The 23,909-nt window shown below is 39.2% G+C and overlaps 1 protein-coding gene across 4 annotated transcripts in view; it reads left to right on the top strand.

Moving 5' to 3' along the window:
• The window catches only part of CSRNP3 (cysteine and serine rich nuclear protein 3), a 108,016-nt gene that overhangs the window by 47,776 nt on the left and 36,331 nt on the right, over positions 1 to 23,909 (top strand). Inside the window, exon 1 of one of the 4 annotated variants that reach the window (XM_069020782.1) lies at positions 12,681 to 12,923. The exons of the other annotated variants lie outside the window; for them this stretch is intronic. The gene's annotated coding sequence lies outside the window, so the exon portion shown is untranslated. Of the gene's footprint in view, positions 1 to 12,680; positions 12,924 to 23,909 lie in introns of those variants that run through there. 4 annotated transcript variants of the gene reach the window in all.

The raw sequence follows: 23,909 nt of genomic DNA, 5'->3' as shown, positions 1-23,909 counted from the left end.
TAGGTATGGAGTAGTTAAACTGCTCAGTCTCACAGAAGTCCTTGTTACAAATGGATTTCAGGATCCAACTGATTACGCAAACTAATTTCACATCTCTACTGCTAGTCCAATGGTAGGAGTTCAGTAGGTTCTTTTTACAATCCAGACAAAAGCTGTGAAATACAACCATTAGTTGAAGTACTAATAACACCTGTATACTGAAAATAGCAATAGTGTAGCATTTAGTAAGTGCTCAGCATCCTATTGGTTACCAGTTTTTGTTCCTACTGCTGAATTGTATGCAGTCTGGCTACGGCTTGAGAGTCCTCGTTGGTTACCCATTGTGTAGTAAAAAATTCCTCTACATTTTATTTGACATTTAATATGTGGGCCTCACAACTTTTGGGCTTGTTTTCAGAAGATTTGACTTTGGCTGATGACTGGATGTTGCATAGAGACCGTAGTGGATCTCACTGGCAGATTCACCTTATTTGTATGCATGGAACAAAACACTGGGTGTGCAGACAGGCAGGAATTTACAGTTCTGGTTCTGGCTGTATTGGACTCAGCTGTCAGCTTGTCTGGTGTTTTGGGTTTTGGCATTCCCCACCCCCACTGATAGTAGTCTGAGGTCACTGGTATATTTTTACCAAATTCTCTGGTTTTGTATAGCAGAATGAAACCTTTCAGTTTTGCACTTCTTGTTCAGTGCACTTTGCACTTTGTGAATTTTGCCGCTGCATTTGCTGGAGGGTTGGGATGCAAGGGAATTCCTTTTTATTGCTTTTTCTTTTTTAATGGATAGTTATGTTCCTAGCATAAATTGGCCCTCAGTGCCACAGTATGGTATTTCTGGTATTCTCATTCAATTAGTTTTTCTCTGTCATTCATTTACTTTAGGACCCATGTGCCTTATTTTCAGCACATACATGTTAGATAAAAATATATTTCTTAGATTTCAAAATAAACATTTTTGCCTCATCTTTCACAGTTCATCTTCAAGAATTTACTGTATTTCATCTTCTGAAATGTTGGGTTGCCTGTGCTTTTTTTCCACTCTTGGTTCTTTTATTCTTCTAATTACCACTAAGTTTATTTTTGAAAAGTCACTTTGTTCTGTCTATATCTTACAAATTTCTATAAAGTTATATTTTTAGTGGCCTTTTCATTCCCATCTGTACTTATTATGGTTAATCTAAAAAAAAGGAAAGCTCACGTATAATGTCTATGCTAACAACATATGTATCCCTCTCAGATTTTTATTGTAAGATTGTTTTCCAGTAAGCAGTTTGTCTCTTCTCCAAGACAGTTGACTGTACTCAGCTGTGAAGCAAAAAAAAAAAAAAAAAAAAAAAAAAAAAATTCTGGCCTTAAAAAATGGGTTCTTGCATATATCTCAATATTGCTTTAAAAGTGATGTGACCTGCTGATGCATCTATTTGTATCCCCATTAGCATCACTTTGTACTGTCATAAATGTGCATTCTTTGTCTCTGCCTCTTGAAATAGAGGCAAGTTTTTGATCTTTTCCTGTCCACTTACCAGTCAGGGTTCACTGATACTGGTGGCTTTTAAAATTTTCAAATCCCATGCTGTTTTGAATGTTTTGGAGCATTTCCTGCAAATGTATTTAATTGTTTCTTAAAATCTTTTTTAAAACTTGCCTTTGCCATTATGTGTATAAAATTGTCAATTGTCATGCAAAAATAACTGTTACAGGATGACAAGTGGTAGCTCTTTTTTTTCTGTGCAGCACTAGGTCCTGAATCCCTATTTGCTTCCTGCTTGACATTTAAGATACTTAGCTTCTAAGATTATATATTAGGTTATATATAGCTTTTAAGGCTGTAAACACTGTCATTGTTGTGGTATAATAATTTAAGGTATCAGGCAAGGTTTGTGGGGAAATTAGTATTTTTTAATTAGATTAACTTCTGCAGCTAGAAAAGTAGGCAGGCTTTTGTGTCTCTGACCCCTTTCTCTTGTCCTCAAAGGTTTTGCTTTTCCCAGTCATCTCAGCTTGCCTACTTCAACATAGTGCTGTTCTCTGCAAACTGCCTATGTCATTGCTTGACACACTGCATGTCACGACAAGGCTGGCAGTTGTTGATCTGGGTCTCTTCCTCTCTGATTATGATCATAAAGCAATTTTTGAGTTGTTTGCAATTTTGCAGCTACAGAAAACAGTAAGAAGATCAGCACAGAGCATGTACCAATTTGCTGTTGTAAGTATGTAGCAAGCTAAACGTGACAGCTTTTCAGGAATTCTCACAGTGCTGGAGATAGTAAGAGAACTGCAGGATACATACTGCACAGTTATGAACTCATTGCCATTGTAAATGACACAGAATATGTTTTCTGAATGTAAATGGGCCACTCCTGTCTCTCAATCCAAGACATCCAGGGCAGTGAGAATGTCTTTTGCTCTTAAAAAGTAACACAGTTGGCACTGGCAAACCTCTATATTTCTTGAAATCTTAAATGGCTGAAGTCTGTATTTGCAGTCCTGTATCCTAGAGCCTTTGTAAGTGGACAAAGGGCAGGAGAGCAATTCCAGGCAGGCAGCTGGAACAGTGCTAGTGTCACTGAAATCTGCCCACTCTGGAAGATGGAAAGAGAGAACCAAGGATCTTGACTCTTCTGCTCTTCAGTCATAAAACTGGTGAGTTCCCCTATGAGCTTGGAGCTGTTGATGTGGTAAAAGTCTCTTAACAGCAAATGACAGCTGGTGCTGTCAGCTTGCACCTTTGCTGTGACCTGAAAGGTCAAAACAGACGCACTGACTACACTATTTCTAAATATCTGACAAGCCTAGTATTATCTCAACTTAATATAGCAGAAATAAACATGGTCCTCATGTTCCTAAAAGGAAAAATATTATGATGGAAACAATATTATCCTCAGTGCTTAAAGATGTTAGGCCAAAAGAATAAATCCCTTTGAGAAATCACAATCATTGCAGGGATGTCAAAAACCACACTGAGTTGGTAATTGCTTCTTTTCTGCAACAGGGGAAACTGTCAGATGATGCAACTTTGTATCAGGTGGTATCTGCAGTCCCTACAGTTTTGTCTGTGCCATAAATTGTGATCCTTATACAAAGTATTTGCATGTAATCCTGGTTGAAAAGCTAATTTATTTTTTTAAGGTGTTCACTGGAAAATATGTTGAATAATGATTTTAAAAGAAAAAAAATTCCTCCCCTGCAAGTACACCAATACAAGAGGCTGCAGTCTTTAGGGACTGTAGCCTGACATCCTCAGCCCTTGGCTATTGTACTGCTGTCAGGGTGATAAGTGTGTCAACTTAATATTGCGAACAAAAAGTCTAACTGAAACATTAAGTTCTGCAGCAGGTAGGTTTCAAACAGTTTAATTAAAAAAAAAAAAATCATGATGGCTTCTGAAATGCTGAAATCTTGAAAGAGATTTGAGCTATAAAATGCTGTAATTAAAGTCTTTATTTAGTTCTGATCCCTTTTAGGTAGAACTCTTAGATAAAACAGTCACTCAATAACTACTTCTACAAAAGAACTTCCAGACTTGATCATCTTGCAGAAATGTTGATCCTTGAACAGTCTCAGAGCACGTGGCTACTGCACTTAAACCCTTTATGCTCTTGGAAAGTTAGACCAAAACCACAGTGTTTTGAACTTTGTCTTTGAACAGCAGCTGAAAACTGTGTAATCAAATTATAAATCAGTCCACTTTGATCTCTGAAATTCTACCAGAGTGTCCTGGAACTGTCCACTGATTTGCTAATATGAATGTGGTTATTTAAATACTGCTATCCATCTTCTTCCTATATGAAAGAAATGACAGTCAGTGTTCCTTAGAAAGCATATTTCTGAATTGGACTGGCTTACTTTCATAGAATAGAATCGTTGACTTGAGTTGGAAGGGATCTTAAAGATCTTCTAATTCAAAGCACTCTGCCATGGACAAGGATGATACCCACTTAGAACAAATTGCTCAAAGCCCTATGCAGCCTGACCTTGAACACTTCCAGGGAGGGGACATCCACAACTTCTCTGGGCAGCCTGTTCCAGTGCCTCGCTATCCTCTGACTAAAGAATTTCTTCCATATGTCTAATCTAAATCTCCCCTGTTCTAGTTTAAAACAGTTCCCTCTTGCCCTATTACTATCTGTCCATGTGAAAAATGACCCTCCCTCTTTTTTATAAGCCCCTTTTAAGTACTGCAAGGCCACAATGAGATCTTCCTGAAGTAATCTCTTCTCCAGGCTGAACAGCCCCAATTCTCTCAGCCTGTCCTCACAGTAGATGTTCTCCAGCCCTCCGATGATCTTTGTGGCTCTCCTCAGGACCTGCTCTAACAGGTCTGTGTCTTTCTTGTGCTGAGGATCCCAAAGCTGGCCTCAGTTCCACAGGTGGACTCTTCTGACAGCAGAGGGACAGAATCACCTCCTGTGACCTGCTGGCCACTCCTCCTTTGGTGCACTTGGCTTTCTGGGCTGTGAGTGCACACTGCTGACTCATGTACTTTCTGAAGCCTTAGAATGACCAATGACATAATAAAAAGTTTGCTGTAAAAGTACAGCAGTTCAGCTTTTAACTTGATGGAAATTGCATATATGTGCTAGGAAAATTATTTTGGATGCTAAAATATACGAAAAGATTTTTCATTTAATTTTTTAACACTGATTTTAAGGCAAGTGAAATCATTACTGTGTTTTTTAGGGTAGGAGAAGGGGAACTACCTGCAAAAGACTTTTATTAATGCTGGCTACTGCCATGGAACATTTGGGGAGGAGGGTGGGGGGGGAGGAATCGTGCTGTGTTCTGCTGGTAGAGAAGACTCAGCATAAGCAATAAAATTCCCATTGCTGTGCTGATGCTATCACTGATGCTGGTAGACAAACAAAGAAGTAAATAAAAATTATTTTCAAGCTCTGCTGGATACACATAAGGGCAAAAAATCAATGCTGGCCAAATGGAAATGGACAGAATTATTAAAGAAGAATCAGTTTCTATGTTTTAAAGGTTATTTGAAACAGTGAGAAGCTACCTTACAACCTAGAATTCAGTGTTTTTTCAAGCTTTAAATGATTGTGTTGTAGTGGAATGTAGAAAGGTGGGAGGAAGTGTTGTAGCAGATTCACTTCCTGTGGAATGAGATCCTAAGCTGATGTTTAGTAATTCAAGGTAGGTACCTTTTATTTTAGAATTTAGGTATCTTCTTGTCTATTGGATTGGAAGTCCACTATGTATCATTATGTATTTTATTCTATGTAGTATGTTGAAAAGTCTTGTTCTTTAAGTTGGAATGCTTCATAAACTAACTGCTATAAAAATGTAAAAACCTATTTACATTGCTGCTTTGATATGTCTGTGTGTCTGGTATATCTTTACATCTCAGCTCAAATTAAAATACTTGTGTTTATGGTAGATGGGAACAAATTTGAAGATTGTAACAATAAAAAATTCATCTTCCTGTGGAAGATGAAAACTAGAGAGCTTGTCTGCTCCACTGTGGAAGCTGAGAAAACAAGGAATGAGGTAATGTTGCTGGTTTAGCAACAGCGGTGCTTTAGGAAGTTCTGTTGATGACAAGTCCAGTAAGGAAGGACAGTCTGCTTCCTTCTGTCTGGATTTTTTTCCTCCAACTGCATTGACTCAGTAAACTTCTTTTTGGTTTACTACAGTACATAAAAGGGAACTAGAAGAATCAAACAGTTGGAGAGAGAAAATACTAGCTATCATGCTTGCTTCAAATATCTCCTAATTTTATTTAATTTTAAACTTTTTCTGGTCAACAGCCAAGTGAAATTTGTAAGTTGGAAAATGATACTATGAGAAAAGGTGTGCTTAGTGACCAAGCACGGAAAAGGGATGGAGTAAGAAGTATGTCAGTTAATTATAAACCAAAAGGCACCTTTGTTTCTTCTGTTTGTGACTTACAATTTCTAACCACACCAGGCATAGCTGTATGTAGTTCTGAATTACTCCTCAGCATGGATCATGTTGGAATGTCTGAGGTGTCATGGAAACTGGATGGAGAAAAGCTGGCTTATGAAGCCATACAAGATAGCACAGGCAATTTCTCTTCAAGTATCTGCCTTCTTCTAAGTCTTTATTTTTTCTTTTATTTTTCTTTGTCAAGAGGATGACCACTTTGCTCTTTCAAGTAGAACTTACTTTGTTTTATTTGAAAGAATCCATGCTCATCTGGCATTTTGAATGATGGCTGTATGAAGCATTACATTATTAATTATTTGCTGTGATTATTCACATCATCTAATGCAACAGCAGTCCAGAGATTCTTTTGCTACTTGGCTATACACCTCTCAGTACATTAGTTTGCCTGTCAAAGCTAATATTTCTTTGGTTTTGGTAGTTAACTATCAGTTTTGAGAAAGGTTGTGAAAGGAGAAAGAAACTCTATGTGTTTACTGCAGAGGAATATTTTTGTTTGCTTACAGTAGCTCTTCTAAAGCATAATATTTTTTAGCGCTGTTTTCTGGAAGGAAGTGTGCTCTCCTCTGGGATATCAGCCTGGAAGAGGTTAATTTTATCTTGGAAAAAGGTAGTTTATGTAAGATATAGCAAGAATGTATCATTAAAAATATCTTGTTTTTGAGACCTGTTGTACTGAAAATCATTGGGAAGGGGTATGCTGTGCTTTACCCCATGGTATGTGTGTAGAGAATTCACTCTTACTCTGTGCCAGCTTTTTACCGCATGATTTAAGAAGTTGCCTCTGGTCAAGCAGATATTAAGAGTCAGGAAAAAAAAAAAAGCAAACTATAGATGGTGTCCTTTAAATTGACATTGCAGGGTAAAGGTGCCAGATGTGGAAGTGAAGGACGGCACTGGCAGCCTTACACTGACATGCCAGGAGCCACTGTATGAAGTTTGGTGATGGGATTGCTCGAGTGCCAGAAATCAGAACAGCTGCTCACAGGCCTGTCCCTCAGTTATAAGCTGCTTTCTCCATCCGTCTGTTGATCTGAGGACATCACCTTCCAAACAGATTTTGTCTATTTCCATTCATTTCACTGACCAGACTCTTATTTCAAAACATGGTGGTATGTCTTTGTTGAGAATGCCATTTATGAATGAGTAGTATTTTCCTTTTTGTGCAGTTCAGGAACCCAAAGTGTGTCACTGTTCCTGTTATGGCAGGCTATAGAAATCTATCAAGCTCCAGTATTTGGAACTGAATAGTTAACTTGACACTACTTGAAGATAGTTTAGCTGGGACTGTGGTGTATCTAGAGAAAGCAGGACATTTGGGTCCAGGGTGAGGAAACTTATTTGATTAAATTATATTTGGTCTGCAAAGAAATATGTAGAATTTATACTTAAGATTATCCTACCCCAGTGTTACTGATGTTAACTTTAATTAATATTACAGTATTTTCTCTTAGGTGAGCTTTTTTAACTCTGTAGAACTTCTGTAATGGCAGAGTTCCCTGGGCAGTTTGCAGCTATGCCTCATCCTTAATTCAATTTAGAGGAGTTTGCATGGGCAAGGTTTATAGATCGTACTGAAGAAGTGACCACAAATCATCTGTTTCCAAACCTGAAAGCCAGTGCTGAGGCATTTAGAGCTGCTGCTGCTGCAGCTCATAAATTGGAAACCATGGCATACGAACCATGCTGTTTGTAAGAGCTGGAGTAGAGCATGCATGGTCCACTGAACACATTTTATAAATCCTGGACTTCAATCTTTTTTGTCACTAGAAGACTGTAAAAGTTTCAGCAAAACCCTCTGTTTACTCAGCTGGTATGGAAGTTATTACATTTCTGGTGTACTTGGAGAAACTGGACCTCTTGCATTTTATTGCAAGGTACAGGATTCCAACCTTTAGAAAAACAAGGCATTGAGTGCAAGTTGCCCCTTTTTTGTTTCATGATGTTGAATAGTGCTCTTCCCATAATTTTTTTGATTCATATGTCATTCATCCAATTATGGATCAGGATACTGAACAGCAGATTAAGTGTGATACCCAACAAAATAATGTAGTTGTATAAGGTGGAAACGATTTGAAGTTCAAATCACAGGCTTAGTCTGGTTTGTGATACATGGCTGGTTTTGGGTCTTTTGGGTTTTTGTTTGGGGTTTTTTGTTTGTTTTTAAATTCTGTCCAAGATATGTATTTTAATGCATTTAACCTTTATAAAAGTACTCACGTGTAAATGCATATCGAGTACAATAAACCAGGATTTATAAAATTATTCCTTTTTAATGATGGTAATCACTCAGAGTCCAAATTCCCTTAGCCAGCTCACTTTTGCTGTAGCTTCTGTGAAATGGGAAAGCATAAGAATGTTCCTATTAATTGCTTTTCTTACAAAGTAGATGTGAGATCTGACAGTTTACCCTTATTTACAGATGGTCAGCAGATTCTTGATTCTGTTTCCGTTTGGATTCACAAAGAACCTTTTATTAGAGAAAAGAGAGCCCTTGCTTACCTTGATTCCCATGGGAGACCCTTGGTGGAATAGACTGCTAAGCATTTGCATTCTCCCGCTGTTGTTTCAAGAAGAGGTGAATTTGGATTCTCTTGAAGAAATCCTGGCTTTTACAGGAGGGGTATCAGAAAATACTGTCTCATTTGAACCTCTTCCTACTGTGGAGTGACAAGGGAGGCCTAGGTTTTGGCTTCTGTGAATCTCTTGGGTGATCCATAATCCCTTTTGTGATGGCAAAAATGCCTTTCCTCAGTAGTATGCTTGGGCAGAAATTCAGCAATGTTTCTCTGACAAAGACTTCCTTCTATTTTGTAACCCTGTAAGAAGAGAGGATGGGATGGAATATAATTTAGCTACCTAAAAATGTCAAGTTATAATTAGGAAATTCAAAATTTCACTATGGAGCATTGAAGCTTCCCTCCCTCCCCCCACCAACCTTGAGGAAGTGATTAACTGAGGGTGCCTCTCAGCATGGAGACTGCTTGCTGCTATTGTCTCCTGCAGAAACAACACTTTGCTGCTAACTGGTTTAACTGTATCATGTCCTTGAACATGTCTTTCTCTAAGCACCTTTCAGGATTTGAGAACTGTTCCATAGTGTATATAACAACACACACAAAAATGTGACAATAGTACTCTTTTCCTGCCCAGTTTTTGTTCTTTCCATCTGTCAAACATTTGGGTTTTCTTTTTTCCCCTAGTGCTACTGCAGCAAAAATGCCTGCCTTTTGTTTATGTCTTCCTACACCAGCATCGTGACATCATCAGTGGTATCGCCAGGGGAAAAAAATATGCATAGCTGTAGCTAAACCAGCTGTTCGTTAGCACTCCTTCTAGTGTGCTTTCATTTCTTCTCATTAATGTACACACAGTAGTGTTTCCCGCCTAAGAGATGCGGAAGGTTCTCAGCCACAAAACATCTGCTCGGTCTGTGTCTTTGGGTAGATGAAATGGTGGCACTTCAAAGTACACTCATTCTTGATAATGGCATTTTTTAAAAACTGAAATGAATGTGAGAGCCTAGAAGATATTCATTACTGGATTTAGTTGTGGGTAATTCTGAATCCGTTACTAACCATCTTGTATAATTCAGTGGAATCACAGAGACTGCATATCAACTGTTACAAAACCTTAATAATACAAACCAAGCAAGATGCCAAGAACAATACAGAAATGAGTTTTGTCATTGATTTGCATGACGACACGGTAAGGCGAATGAATCTGTTAGTCATGCTTGTCCCTTCTTCCATGCAAATCAGCAGCAAAACTTCCACTGACTTTGATAGGACCAGAATAATGCCAACCATGACTACAAGCTGTCATTTATTCTAATGAGAGAGATCTTAAATAGAAAAAAGAGGTATTTCATTTGTGGAATGTTAATGAGAAAACAGTTTCTTTTGCTATCATATGTTATCAAAATGCTCTGAATTATTCTAGAGATAATTGACTGTTTTGTAGAATAGCTGCATCTTTGCAATGTTAATATTATGGATAATTGCGTGTTCGGTACGAGTTTTCAGGGTGGAGGAGAGATGTTCATTTATCATCACTAGCTGTTTGTAGAAAGCTAGTTTTAAATTAGAATACTCAGGGAATTCACTCTGCAGTAGCAATCAAGCTATCTCCAAATATTCTAGCATGGAACCCTGATACTGATAATGGATCAGTGAAAAAAAAAAAAAATTAATATTAACCTTTTTTTGTAAGGGCTTCTGTAATTTGAATTTCGATATTCACTTATTCTAACATGAAATACTCAGGTAAATATTAAGTTTTCAACCATTATAAAATGTTATTTAAATTTATAATTTTTTGTTTAAAATAAACAACAAAACCCAAGCCAACTGACCAAACACATGCACACACACACGAAAACAAACGCCAGAGCATCACCAACTATTACCAAGAAGAGATTAGACTTCATTGTATTACATAATTTGTTATTTGGATTTGAGAGTAATCCTTGCTCAAATGGCCAATTCTTATTCACCTGAGTAGTCTCACTAAAGCTAGCAAAACTCATTTTATGACCAAAGATTATAGGATAATGCCCTTGACTGATGAGACAAATTTAAATCAAGGGGCTGCTTTTTAGGTACAATTTTTCATTTGGAAGCTCGTCCTCCACATAAAGGATAAACACTGGCAGATTAAGTGTTGGCAAAACATTACCTCTTTGGAATATTAATTTCAGTGTGTACTGTGTGCAGAGCGATGCGGACAATGCATGGCTTGTGCCACTCCCCGCAAGAAAAAATTACTTTTAACAAATCTCTTTAATTTCTCTTGGACCAGTGTTACAGCAGGAGTGATAATAATAATAATTAAAAGAAAAAAAAGTTGAGGGGATTTCCATAACAACTGCTGTCTTAATGAACTAAAGAAGCCTTAGAATTTGTTATTCCTTCCTCATAGTAGACCTCAGCTGATAAAAATATCCATAGCCGGTGAAATCAGTGGCATGCCTGGCTTTCTCAGACAAAACTCCCATGTGATCACACAGGCAGCCTCAGTGAGCCCGAAGCTGCTCAGCAAGCAGTAGGTAATGAGTCTTTGTGCAGAGTGAAGCTCTTGTGGCTGAACAATAAAGCATATGGTACCAGCAATAAAACACAGTGCTGGGAAATTTAAGAAGATTCTGCTGGAAGTGGGAAGACAGTGAATATGTCAAACGTTATAAAATGACGATCAGTCTGGTTTGGTTCCTAATTAATAAAAACAGTGCATGGATTGGAAAAACAACAATTTGAACAGGTCAGTTGTTTTATAGATTCTTCACACACTTCAGTGTTTTAAATATAAATGGGGGTTTTTCTATTTCTTTATTGTTAATAAAGGCAGGTTTTTTTCATTTTGTAAGGTGGGATTGGAAGGATGCACATCAGTGTGATACCAAGCTAAATAAATTGTGTAAGTTCTGTGATCAAATTCATTGTAAAAATGTTTTTACCATTATTCCTATGCAATTCAAACTTCAATTGTGCATGAAAAATGGGATAGCAAGTAAAAATAAATTTATGCTAGATGGATCATTTACCAATAACATAAAATATTTAGTAACAACAATCTATTATTCTGCTATGTATTTGAGACTAATTCTTTCTCAGTGGGAGATCTGTAGTGTTTGTGTTTGGTTAAAAATAATGTAACATTAGAGCGTATCTAACAGTGCACGCACTTGAGCTTTTTTTCCTCCACATTCTTTTTGGAAATTTTTGGAAGTGGTGTTTTGTCTTATTTTTAATGCATTTGTATACACACGGGAGTGATACATTATAACCCTCTGCATGCATTTCACTCTAGTATTAATGCAAAATGTTATTATTCTTCGAGCAAGTAATTATATCTCATAGTAGTTCTTATTTAATTATGCATAATTATTTTATTTTTTGAAAACTGCTCCCAAAGATTTCTGTGGCCTGTGTTTGTCTTACAGAGGATAGACGTGCAAATTCTCTGTTGTATCACATCATGTAGAAATTAACCATGTAAAAGTTTTAATCCTTAAATCTCTTTACAGTACTGCGTTTGGGGTTTTTTCCCTTTCTTTTCTGAGTGCTGGAGATCGTGAATTAGATATGCTGATTTTTGGGGGAGTATTTCAGCAGGAAAAAAAATGGAGCCCTTGAAAAGCGATTGGGGAAATAAAGAAACAAAATTCGAAACGTAGGGAACAGGATCTTCTTTCATGTGTACTTATGATTTCAGTGGAGAAAAGTGCTTTATAAATACCACGTTTATTCTGTGGCTGTGGCGGTGCGGGAGGCGCAGGGCCCGGCGCTGCGGGCGCTGCGCAGCCGGGGCTGGAGCGATGCGTTCCCGTCTGTCCGTACAGGTTCGCTTTTGTGCGGTGCGCGCACAGCGGAGCCCGCGCTGCCCGCGCTGCCTGCCCTCTGTAATTAAAGAAAGGGAGAAGGGAGAGGAAGCCCGGGCTCCGGCTGCAGAGCCGGGGGCGGGGGGAGCGGGTCTCCCTGGAAACCGCCGCGGCGGGCGGGCGGGCGGGCGGCTGCCGCCCGGTTCGGGGCGGGGGGCGCGGGCGCTGCCGCCCGGCTCCGGCGGGGCCCGGGGCGAGGGGCGGGGGACGGCGCCCAGCATGCCCCGCGGCGGGGCGGGGCCGGGCCATGCAAATGCGGGGGCGGGGCGGCGGCGGCGCGGAGGGGCGCGGGCAGGTACGGCGGGCGCGGGCGGGGCGCGGGCCGGGCGGCGCCCCCGCGTTGTGCCGCGGCCGGCGCGGCCGCACCTGCCCCTCCGCGGGAGCGCGGCCCGGACACGGGGCCCGGGCGGGGCCGCGGCTGCCTCCGCTGCCTCCGCTGCCTCCGCTGCCTCCGCTGCCTCCGCTGCCTCCGCTGCCTCCGCTGCCTCCGCTGCGGCCGCGCAGCCCGCGCGCTTTCGCAGTCGGAAATGTGCTTTGGCTTTAAGGGCATGAATTTCCAATTGCAAATATCGTTGATACCTAAGGGAAGGTGCTCTGCAGTGTCTGCTTTAAAACGGGTCTCCTGCAAAAGGTAATTTTATATTAAAATCCCGATACAGCTTGGCATCTCAGAACGCAGGCCTGTTCATGTTTTAGACAATAGATCAGAAAGCATATGTAAAAGTACTTTTTCATCGTACTTATGTGCAGCTATTTATTTAGCAGAGAACCCTGGTAATATCGCAGTAATGCCTTCCGTATGTACCATCAGATTGGATAACACTGAACATGTCACTCTATGCTAATTTAAATGGAGACAATATAGCGGTATACAGTCATGTAATTATCATAGAATTGCTATATTTGTCTAAAATGAGTACAGTGGATTTTAAATTTAGATTTATGAGGCAGTTAGGTACTTACAGTAAGTGCATACAGAGATAAAATTAACAGTGTGCAGTGAAATAACAATAGGGGCATTCCTACAGAACAGCATTCCCACTGTTACAATGGAATCACAACTTTGAAATACACCTGTCTTATCCATTTATATAAGCAGGAAACTAAAAACCAAATGTTTTGCCTGTGGATCAGGCACTTAATATTCTAAAACACTTCCAGTATCAAGTTATTTAAGAAATCTTAAAGAAGAAGATCCTGAAGCAGAAAGGTGTTTGTGTTGCTACCAAGTTATGGTAATTTTCAGACACACTTTTCTTTACCCCATCTAAACTATTGAAAGTGTGGTTTATGTAAACATTTTGTGCTGCAGTTGGAATGATGGCTATTGAGTCTCTTTAAGAATCATAAGTAGAACCAAATCTTTACGTATGTGTCCGGCATTTTGGAGACAGAGGCATGATTTTGATCTCTCATGTTACTAAAGTTTTGTGTTAATTCTACTGTCTTAATTTACTTCTGAATCTGGGGAGCCCAAGTCTGGTGTGCAGGGTTTTGGTTTGAGGGTGCAGTGTTTACTGCGCGTCTTACTTTTTTGGTCTTGTTTATCGGAAAGAGGAATTTGCATTTACTGTAAAACATCTTGCTTTGGACAGATGCAGTAGTTGACTAAATGAAGTTTAAGTTCAATATTAATTGAAGACATGTAAGTCATGGTTTAGAGTACACAATGGCAAATTTTTGGAAATTAATTCCAAAGCTTAAATATTTTCTCTGAGATAGCAACAGATGATGGTGTCATCTAAAACTCTTACTTGCTCTTAAAATGTACTTCTAGTAACTGAACCTTGAAGTTTAGAGTCGTCTTCCCTTTGAACAAGCAGGTGGAAGGCTAGGCTGAAGCGAGGCAGCTATAATCTTTCACAAGATTGGTAAAGATACCTTGAAGATAAATTTACATGTAGTCTGTCAGTATCTCTTTTTATCGTTGCTCTGAGCCAGATATGATGCTGAGAAAAACTGGATTATAGATGCGACCTTTCCTCAATAAAACATCCCCAAACACCATCACGTCTTTAAAATGCTGATACCATTTGAAGTCCTACCAGTGAGTTCTGATCACTGTTGCTTCATTGCTCTTTTGTTGGCTTTTTTGACCTTGGAAAGGGGATTGAATGTAGATAAAAGACAGATACAACTCATCTATAAATGTACAGAAGCCAAAAATATTTACTAGATTAAACAGCTCTGAGATAAATAGCATGTCTTTAATTTCTCCATCTCTCTACAGATAGGGATACAGTATTCTAGTGAAATTTGTGATAAATGGGAAATGTGAATAATTGCTACCAAAAAAAGAAAAATCAAACTGGAAAATTGTGGCCTTTTTTTTCCTTAACATATGCATATGATTCTCTCCTACATCTCCCCTATCTCTAGTCTTATTCCCCACCCTAAAAAAGAGGTTTGCATTTTCAGCACCTCTGCTTCAGTTTTCCATCACTTCATATAATTTTTCCACAATGAAATAGGGAAAGTGGGAAAAGGAATAAAAGCGTGTATCACCATAACATTTTGATGGAAAACGCACTTAATGTATGTAAGTAGACAAGTTACATATTGTGAAGTTAAGGATAAAAGGAAGAGGAGCTACTTGAGTTTTGTAAGGTTTTTCTATGCTTAAATGCAAAAATATAAGCAAGGATACTTCTTAAAAACTAGCATCAAAATTCATTGGACAATTTGCATTTAGGCTTTTGGATGAAAATATACATGGCTTTTGGGTAGTACTTAATAAATAATTTCATGGAATATAGAACTTGAAGTCCTGATTTATTTTGGGGCTGGTTTGTATCCTGCTCTTTCATAAGCAGTAGGGATTTGCATATTTATTCCATTGTCTAATGTGAAGTAGGAAATGTGGGCTGCATAGTATGGAGCCTGACCCTCATCAGTCGTTCTGAGGGATACGGGCAGGAACTACAACATCATTTAGCGATTGTAGCTTCAGCATCTCACGTAGGCTGTTGGATTTTGATGAGGAAATGCAAGGAATGCTACCATTGTGTAGGGGAAGGCTGCGGAGTAAATAAGCCTCTGTGGTATTTGTAGCTCTCATTAGCATGCTGCCCCTTCAATACATTTATTTATTTAATTCTGGCAAACCATTTCCGTGCATGCCTGTAAATAAGCGGTATTTCGCGTCGGTGCTGCTGGCGGGGTAAGGCTGTGTGCTGGGCCCGAGCCGCGCTGTGGAGCCGGGGCTGCCGCGGGGCCTCTGCGGCCGCTGCCGCTCCACCGAGGGAGCTGTGGAGGGCCAGGGCGACAGACCGGCCCGGGCGCTCCCTGCTAGGGATCCCAGCTCGGGGAAGAAGGCTTCCATTGCAAACACACCTCCCCGGGCTGCCTTTGAGTGGGGTCAGGGCTGTGCGGTGTCTGCGGGCACATCCCACCTGAGAGGCAGCCGGCTGATCCTTCTGGGAGGGTGAAATAGCCTGACATGGTGGTGGCTTCAGGAGGAGGTTGGGTTTTTTGAATAGGGATGTGAATTTGATGATGAACTGCTCAGTGATTTAAAATCTGTTCTTTGTTGTTACTGAACAGAGTCTGCTTTTAATGTATCATGAATATGTTAAAAAGGAAGTTGGATTACAAATGTTTTTAATTGCACTTCCCAAGCAATAGCCATCTCTAGGAAATGCTATTTGTGGGGGGGTAATAGGGTAAACAAAAAATGTTGAAACCACAAAATGTATTTGTTAATTGTTTTTAGTGTGCACAACAGATGATAGCACTGCTTACTTCCAACATGAGCTGTGACAGCTGAGCAGGCTATTCTCAAGCAAACATTTTTGTTCTTTAAATATTTTATTTTGGGGGTAGGGAGGGAAACCCCACGACTTAGGGGGGAATTGACTTGCAGAGTTGCCATTGTTTTGCGATCTTGTTATACGAGAGCCTTTATAGAAGCATTCACTTTCAGAGTCGCCAGAGTTTTAACTTTGTAGCTTTCAATTAAGTTGCTCAGTTGTTTACCATTATGCCCTCCTCACCCACTCTTCTTTCTAAACAAACATCTTTCTACAATAAAAGGGAAAAGTGAAAATTGCATAGTATTAACCTTCTCAGCTTCTTTGGAAAAGACAGAGTGAACAGAGATTTAAGAAAGCTAAATATATAAAATTAAAAAAAAAAAAAAAGCCAACCTCAGGTTGGAAGTGTAAGCCACATATCTTCACAGCAGTGCTTTTCAGGAGAGTGTAGGGCAGATAATTAATTTTGAGCCAGCAGACTCCCCTGGCTGAAGTGGTGCTGAATGGTCAGTCATAAGGTGCTTACAAGTCAGGCAATGAGGTGGGAGTGGGCTCACTGTTCAGCTTCTATTCATCACTGTCTCAGTGACTGGAGTGCCTTGGGAATTGGATGGGTACATACTTATTATTAGACCTTCAGCTTTTCTGTCAGCTTTCTAGTAAAGTTTTAAGCTTTGAATTATAAAGTGAACTGAAAAGAATTCATAGACATGTTTATTAGTATACAAGTCACTAACAGGCATAAACTCCTGATTTTCTTTAGTATGAAAAAAAAGTGAAGAGAGTCAACATCCAATTTTAACACAACCTGGAATGTAATTTTAAGTTAGTCTTACTGTGGTCTGTCATGTTAACACCATAGGCCCTTCCTTTGGGTGCCTTTGTGTTGATTGTACATGGGTACACATGTACAGGTGAATAAAGACCTGTGGGTAATTTTTCCTGGCCACAAATATGAAGTTACTATTGGAAATTTTGTGTGTAATTGAATATATGCTTTAAAAATCCTTTTTGATGTTTTCAGTTATTGAAATTACACTGGTTTATAGAGAAATGTTTGAGTTTATTGATTACACATATTTTGTCCATCTTCATAAAAACATCTCATTCTGTGATACCATAGTCACCAAATCTGGGACTTTGAAATCTTAAGTGTAGCTGATCTTTTTGACTCATTTCTTAAGGAAATTAGGTTTATGTAGTTATGCTTTCTCTGTGCCTATCATATTGTTCAATATGTCTATCATGTTTTCCTAATTAATTTTTTTAACCTGTTAGCTTGTATCAGCTGAGCTTGAAGCAGAAGCAGTCAGTGTTCTTCAAGTATTGTGGAAATGGGTGGTGAGATGGGAAAGAGAGATTGCTAGTTGACACCAGTAAAAAACAATTTGCACTCTAAGACCCTGATTATCAAAGAAACCACATAGAGGAAAGCTTAAACACCATGACTCTGGGGAAGAGAATCAGTGAAGCAGTCCTCATACCGTGCCTTGGGTAATCCATCCAGAGGAGACAAATCCATAAGTAATCAAGTTCCAATGGTTTCTCAGATTTTTTCCTCTTTTTTTTTTTTTTTGTAAACTTGAAATTAAATTCATTTTTAGCTGATAACTGAGTAGCTTATTTTTACCTTGTGCTGTTTTTAGAAGAGATGAATTGTCAATGCTCTACATATATGTCCGTGGCAGAAGAAAACTTCACAGTTGTGCTGTATAAATTCATGTTTCCTGCATTCAGTAATTTGTTGTGAATGTTACGGGGGATTTTTTTGGTGAATTTCCCTCATCAGTTTAATTTTAAAATAATATTATTTCTAAAAATCTCCAGGTTTTTTAAAAATAAATGTGTTGTTTTTCATAGTTGAATAGATACACTATGTATGGTGTGAAGTCAAAAAACAAATCCTAGAAACAAATAGCAATTTCGCATCTTTTATTTCTGTGTCATTTTTTGTGGGTCTGAATGCCTACTTAGGACTGTCTTGGGTGTGCATGAAAAATGCAGATTGTAACATTATATTTTGGTTGTGGGTTGTCCTTGATCTAGATAGAAAGCTTGAATTATTATAGCCATAAAGCTATTTTTGAAGATAGTAATTTCAAAACATCACAGCCTTCCAGTAGATATTAATAATTTATATTTTCCAGTACAAATAGTTTTATTGACTTTATTCTCTAGGAAGAAAAATGCACTTAAACATATTTTTACTAATTTTGGCTCTACTTGAGGCCAAGCCTTGATTGAAGTCATGATTTTACTGTCATGCCATGGCGCTATGTTCATTTCATTGGTGGCAATTGAATGTTGGCTCCTGCTGACCAAAATTGTTCTTGTTTTTAGGGGCCTGTTTCATTCTTCCTCAGACATTTCTGCTGGCAAAAATAATAGGTTTTCTGGTGTTTTCCTAGCTGCTGTTTACCTTCTACCATTTTATTTCAGCTTTATAGTACAAAATAGCAACAGAGTTTTCGGCTACCAGAGAAGCGAGTCTGTAACTTTACATGACTGCAAAGAGCTGTGCCAAATATTTACTTGGTGTCTTAAAAATGTGCACAGCACGGTGATTTTATTAGAGAATTGGATTAATTATGTTCTTTCTAATGTCAACGTTTATTAAAAAGATAAAAACAAGCTGTTTTGGGGGATTTTTATGCTTTTGGTGTTTAATAAAAAGGAGAGAAGAAAGAAAAAAGGAAAAAAATAAAAAGCCCATCAGCCCAAAATCTTTTGATTGGTTGCTTATGAGTTGTTGGATGCAAAGAACCAAGCTCATACCATAAATTTTGAATGTCTTGTTATTCAAGTCGGAAGAATATAATCTGACTGTTGAAGTATCAGGGCTCCACACTGTTTTTCCTGTGTTCCCTCACTGAACATGGAGACTGCTGGAGTCTCCCAGATCTGTCACTGCTTGCATAGGAATAGGAGAAGGTATTCCTGTAGCTGTGCCTTTTTGGGTGGATGTGACAAGGCAAAGGTTGCCCGAAATCATCTGCCAGGCTGGAATTTGAACACTGAACTGGGGAAAGTTAAAACAGTGTCCATTAGGGAACGTGCTGAGCATGTCTATGGTATAACGCTGCAGCAGTACTGAAACGCAAATGGCTGCTGGCTGTGCACAGGCAGGTCTTTAATATCACAGGATTTGGTGCATAATAAGCTAAGACCCTTTTTCATGCCACCTCTGTGATGAATTCTTACTGCCAATATTTGGTAAAGCATAGTAAACATGGCCATTAAATGTATATACATGATTAAATTTTACCAGTGTATGACAAAAGAAAACCTAGCTTAGAAGAGCAACAAAATTTGCAGTTAAGTAATGAATAATTACTAAATAGCATAATTTTTCCATCATATGACCCTTTACTGTATATTTATTTTGATAAATACAAAGCAATGTGTATTTACGCTTCTGAGATGCCTGTTGAAGCTAAAGATGTATTTCACAGGGATACTAAAAATGGTCTGTGTTAGGGCAGTATTCTGCTCTGCAGATTAGTTCTGCTCAGAAGCTGTGTAAATTAGTACAGCTGATCTGCTTTTGCTGCTTGTGCTGCTTGTTCAAAGTGAGCTGAGCTAACGCAAAACTTTAGCTATATGATCAGATGCATAGCGCAGATGAACACCACTAAATGGTAACACTCAACTTTGAGGACACCTGTATTTTTTAATATCTGCTTTGTATACCTTCTCCTTTATAACTGGCCTCCAGTGATCATGACAGAGCATGGCTTTGCTATTTAATTTACATTTCTCTTAAATTGTGATGGAAATTTGAAACTCAGTGTTTTTGTCTCAGAGTCCCACTTCTGTAGGAAAGGAATCTTTTCATAACCTTTTGCTTCAATCCCTTCTCATGTATTTTTCTTTTTCAGTTTTGCCTCTTCCATTGTGCTGTTACTCAGTTTCTGTAGTCATTTTCAAAAACTGACTACTTTAGGCAATTCTTTGTTTTTAGGCACATCTTTGACATTTCTCAGAATGTCTCTACTTAGAATTTCAAGTGTTTTCAGTAATGTTCTTTGGAGTGAGAATGCTTTTCAGCCACTGTAGTTGCAAAATTTTCAACTATCATTGGTTTTAACACAGATAAAACAGTTTATCTCTTTCTCCTTTTTTGAATATTTTTGCTAAGTTTAAAGATGTGGAACATACATAGGAAACTTGTAATGAAGGTGAGAGAAAATGGGTAAAAAGTGAGAGAGTGAGAGCAAGCTTTTCATGTTCCCTCTCCAGAAGAACCCATTTAGAGGTCAGAATAGCCAGCATAATTGATTCCTGCCAGAGGCAGTATGAATTTATATCTTTACCCTTGACTTGACTTTTAGCCTATATTTGTTTAGCCATTTAAATTGTTGTAGCCATTTCTTTCGACCATGCCCTTGGCAGTCCCATTGTTGACACTTTCACTACACTTCCTCTGCATTTGAAGTCATAATGCCTGGAAATATTTTTGAAAGAAAGCTTGTAAAACTAAATACTGTGTAACTCTAATCCCAAGAGTTCATGCTTTCTCAATTAAAACAAGCATTGTGTAATACAAGGTATATTTCCTCACAGGAAAGTTCTGACTAAATATTGAAATTGTAATCTTGATGTTGCATTAACTGTGATATGCAAATGTAATGCTTTAAAGATGCTATTAAGGCTGTTTAGAGAGAAAAGTTGATTTTAAGGTGCTCAGAAGATAAATTAAAGGAATTCAGTTGCCTTTTTTTTGAAGGGGAGAGGGTAGAAATTTATGTTCAGGAAAAGAATTTTGAAAATTAATAAGCCAAACTATCATTTCCCCAGACATCCTATTATTTAATACATCTGCTTTGTGTATCAAACATTTCCTTTTAGAGTGTTTTAGAATCGGTCAGAGTCCCATTTTATTTGAAGACAAGGCACAATTACAGGGCCAGCAGAGCTAGTTTACTGATGCAGAGGTGCATAGTGTAGGGAGGAGTGTGTGTTTCCTAGCAGTGTCAAGATGGCTGTAAAATTCTGTGTCCTTCCAATGGCTCTTTGAGCAGGAATGGTTTTTCTCTTGTACTGAGGATTGGCTGTGGCCATTGAGGACTACAGGTCTTCTGCTTCTGAGTAAGGTTTCAGGATTAGTCTCTAAGTCATGTAATGAAATAAGAAGCGAGGCAGTTGGAGGTTAGATGCTTGAGAGATAAATGTTTTAATCCCAGTGTCCATGTGGTTACCCTTCAGCATGGATCCACAGCTCATGCTCTTGGAGTTCCCTGTGCTCTGCAAGTCACAGTCCAGTGCTTGCTCCTGAGGGCAGGTACATAGACCTTCCCTTGCAAGAGCAGAGCATAGGTCTCTTCCTCTCTTCCTCTCAAAACATCTTTCTTGTACAGATCTTGTACACATTCTTGCTGCTGAATGTGTCTCTTAATTTGCACAATGGAACGGCTAAGAAACTCACCCAGGTGCTGGAGAGCTGAATCTGTTGTTCAGTACCTGCTGCCTCTAAGGTATAGCTTAGTGGAGAGCATCCTAGTCCTTTGTTTAAGTGGAGACCATTTCACTATGTAGAAAATAATGCCAAGATTCATAGTCCAAAGAGGTTGGGCACAGGTAGCAGCCAAGTGCTGTACTGTATTTACCAGCCTTTGGGTACATAAACAATTGCTCATGGCTTTGGGCCTAGCCCAGCCTTTCTGTCCCTTTTCCTTCTCAACATGGTTTGCACTCATAATAGATTTTCCTTTTGTTCTTGGACACCCTACTTGGAAGAACACAAAGTTCTTCCCAGGTTCCCAGGGAGACCTCAACAGGAACTTATTCAGATGTCTCAAATCTCTGTAATTTTGGGTATGTACAGAAATGCCTTTATGCTAGGGGAACTTGAAAGTGAGACCCTGGAAAAGCTCACATGCCTTTGAAGAAGACAGTTTGGTGACAGATTGGCAGAGCCTTTTAGGAAAGGGGTTTTGGTCCGAGGGGCCTTCTAGGAAAAGGGTTTTGACCAAAGACAAGGATGTTGGAGTACTTTCAAAGGTACTGGTTGCTCCACTGGAAGCAGCTGTTGCTCAATCAACAAGCAGTAATCAGCCATTTGTACATCCCTGTGCCCTTGCAGGGGGCAGACTGAGCAGGTGTAACTGTGAGGTGCCAAAGTGTACCTGTTGAGATGGCACATCGTTCCCTCTGTTCTTGTTTTCTAGCCCTAGGAAATATGGCACCAGTTCCCAGAGCAGGCACATGTTGGCTGTATTGGGGACCAGTGCTCCCCCTACGTTATTCTCAGGAGCTCTACCTTCTGATGGGAACCTGCATCCTGTTCTGGGGATTATTAACTCAGAATTGGGAAGAATCTGAATTGTAAACAAGTGTGCAAGTGTTTCCAGGCCTGCACGGTTTCTCACTCATGTTCTCTTCCTTGTTCTTGCTGATGAACACTTTAAGTTCCCACATTAAAAGTGGAGTATCAGCAAGAGGCTGTGTGGCTTTGGGGAGCTCCCCAGAGTCAGGCTGTTAAGGGTTGTACAGCTGTGAGATTGAGAGTGTGGGCAGGCACCTGCAAGGTGCTTTCCAGCAACTGCAGCCATCAGACAAAACCCCCAGCTTTGGGATGTGGAACTTAATGCTGCAGTTCCATTTGTGTCTCCATTGCCATTCCCTCCCTGTACATCCCTCAGGTATAAAGGCATTTCCTAATTCTGTACAGCATCAGCAGATGCACTCTGCCTCCCATGTAATGTAATCACTGCTGAAATGGAAATGTCACTGTAATACAGCTACAAGATGTCAGTGACTTCTCTTCAGCTGTTTCCACTTTGTGGGGGGTACTATCTAGTTCTATCTAGTAAAGCGTGCTTCTAACACTGGTGCCTTTCTGCTGCTGTTTACTGTCCAAAGCATTGTAGAGATTGAAACTGCTGTCATTTTGAAGGGGGTGTGGCTATAGTTTCAGAAGATGTGTTTTGTTGTGGTTTTTTCTTCTCACAGAAAACTAGTAAGAAACTTGTTCCCTCAGGAGACCAAGTCAAGTGAATTTCTGTGAGGCTGGGCACTGTCATACAGCAACTTTTCAGTCTTGTGCTTAGGGGAAATTGACTGCAAGGATGAGAAAGCAGAGCTGTGTACCTGCAGTGGTTTTGGCTGGATTTTGCTTCCCATTGCGTTCCATTGAAGCATTAAATAGTGACTACTGCTGGAGACAGTATATTAAACTTGTTAAATTGCATGTGTTCTTCTTAGAGCTTTTGATTCTTAAGAAGTGAATAAACTCCCTTATTATAAAATTTTTGTTCTAGTCCTCATAATTAAATAGTATCATAAAAATGTTGTATAATGTAAATGCAATTTCTAGTTTTGACTTACAAAGATAAGTTTAAACCTGCTCATAACTCACTCCCACTGTGCTTAGGAGCTGGCAGGCAAGGTAAAATGCTTTGTCAGCAAAGCAAAACAAGTAATTAGAATTAAATTTCTGTTGCACTGGGAAGAAACCACCGGGTTCTTGCCACCTCAACCCCTGAATTTAATATAGATAGACTTCAGTGTCTGCTGAATTATGATTTTGAATTAGTCTTACAGACTCTGGAAACTGGTGAGTCCTACTTTTTCTTTCTTTCTTTTTCCTTTTTTTTCTTTTTTTTGTTAGTTCTCATCCTCATATACCCACCTTTATCCTGTTGCAACTTCATACCAGGCCAAAAGGTTGCAAATCCCTTCACACTGTCATTTGTTTTTTAGAGGAAAGAAACTGGTGTTGGGGCTTGAGGGGAGCTATAGAATGCATAGGAGGCATTGAAACTACTTAGTATGAGACCAAGTGTGAGCAAAGAAAGCAGAGAACCTGCTGAAGTGCTGTGCTTACAGGGTCAGAGCATAGAGGCTACATCCCTGAGACTGCCTCT

Source organism: Aphelocoma coerulescens, chromosome 7 (assembly GCF_041296385.1).
Source record: "Aphelocoma coerulescens isolate FSJ_1873_10779 chromosome 7, UR_Acoe_1.0, whole genome shotgun sequence".
Taxonomy (NCBI): domain Eukaryota; kingdom Metazoa; phylum Chordata; class Aves; order Passeriformes; family Corvidae; genus Aphelocoma; species Aphelocoma coerulescens.
Note: the sequence above shows the minus strand (reverse complement) of the source record. Positions and strands in the feature narration are given on the sequence as shown.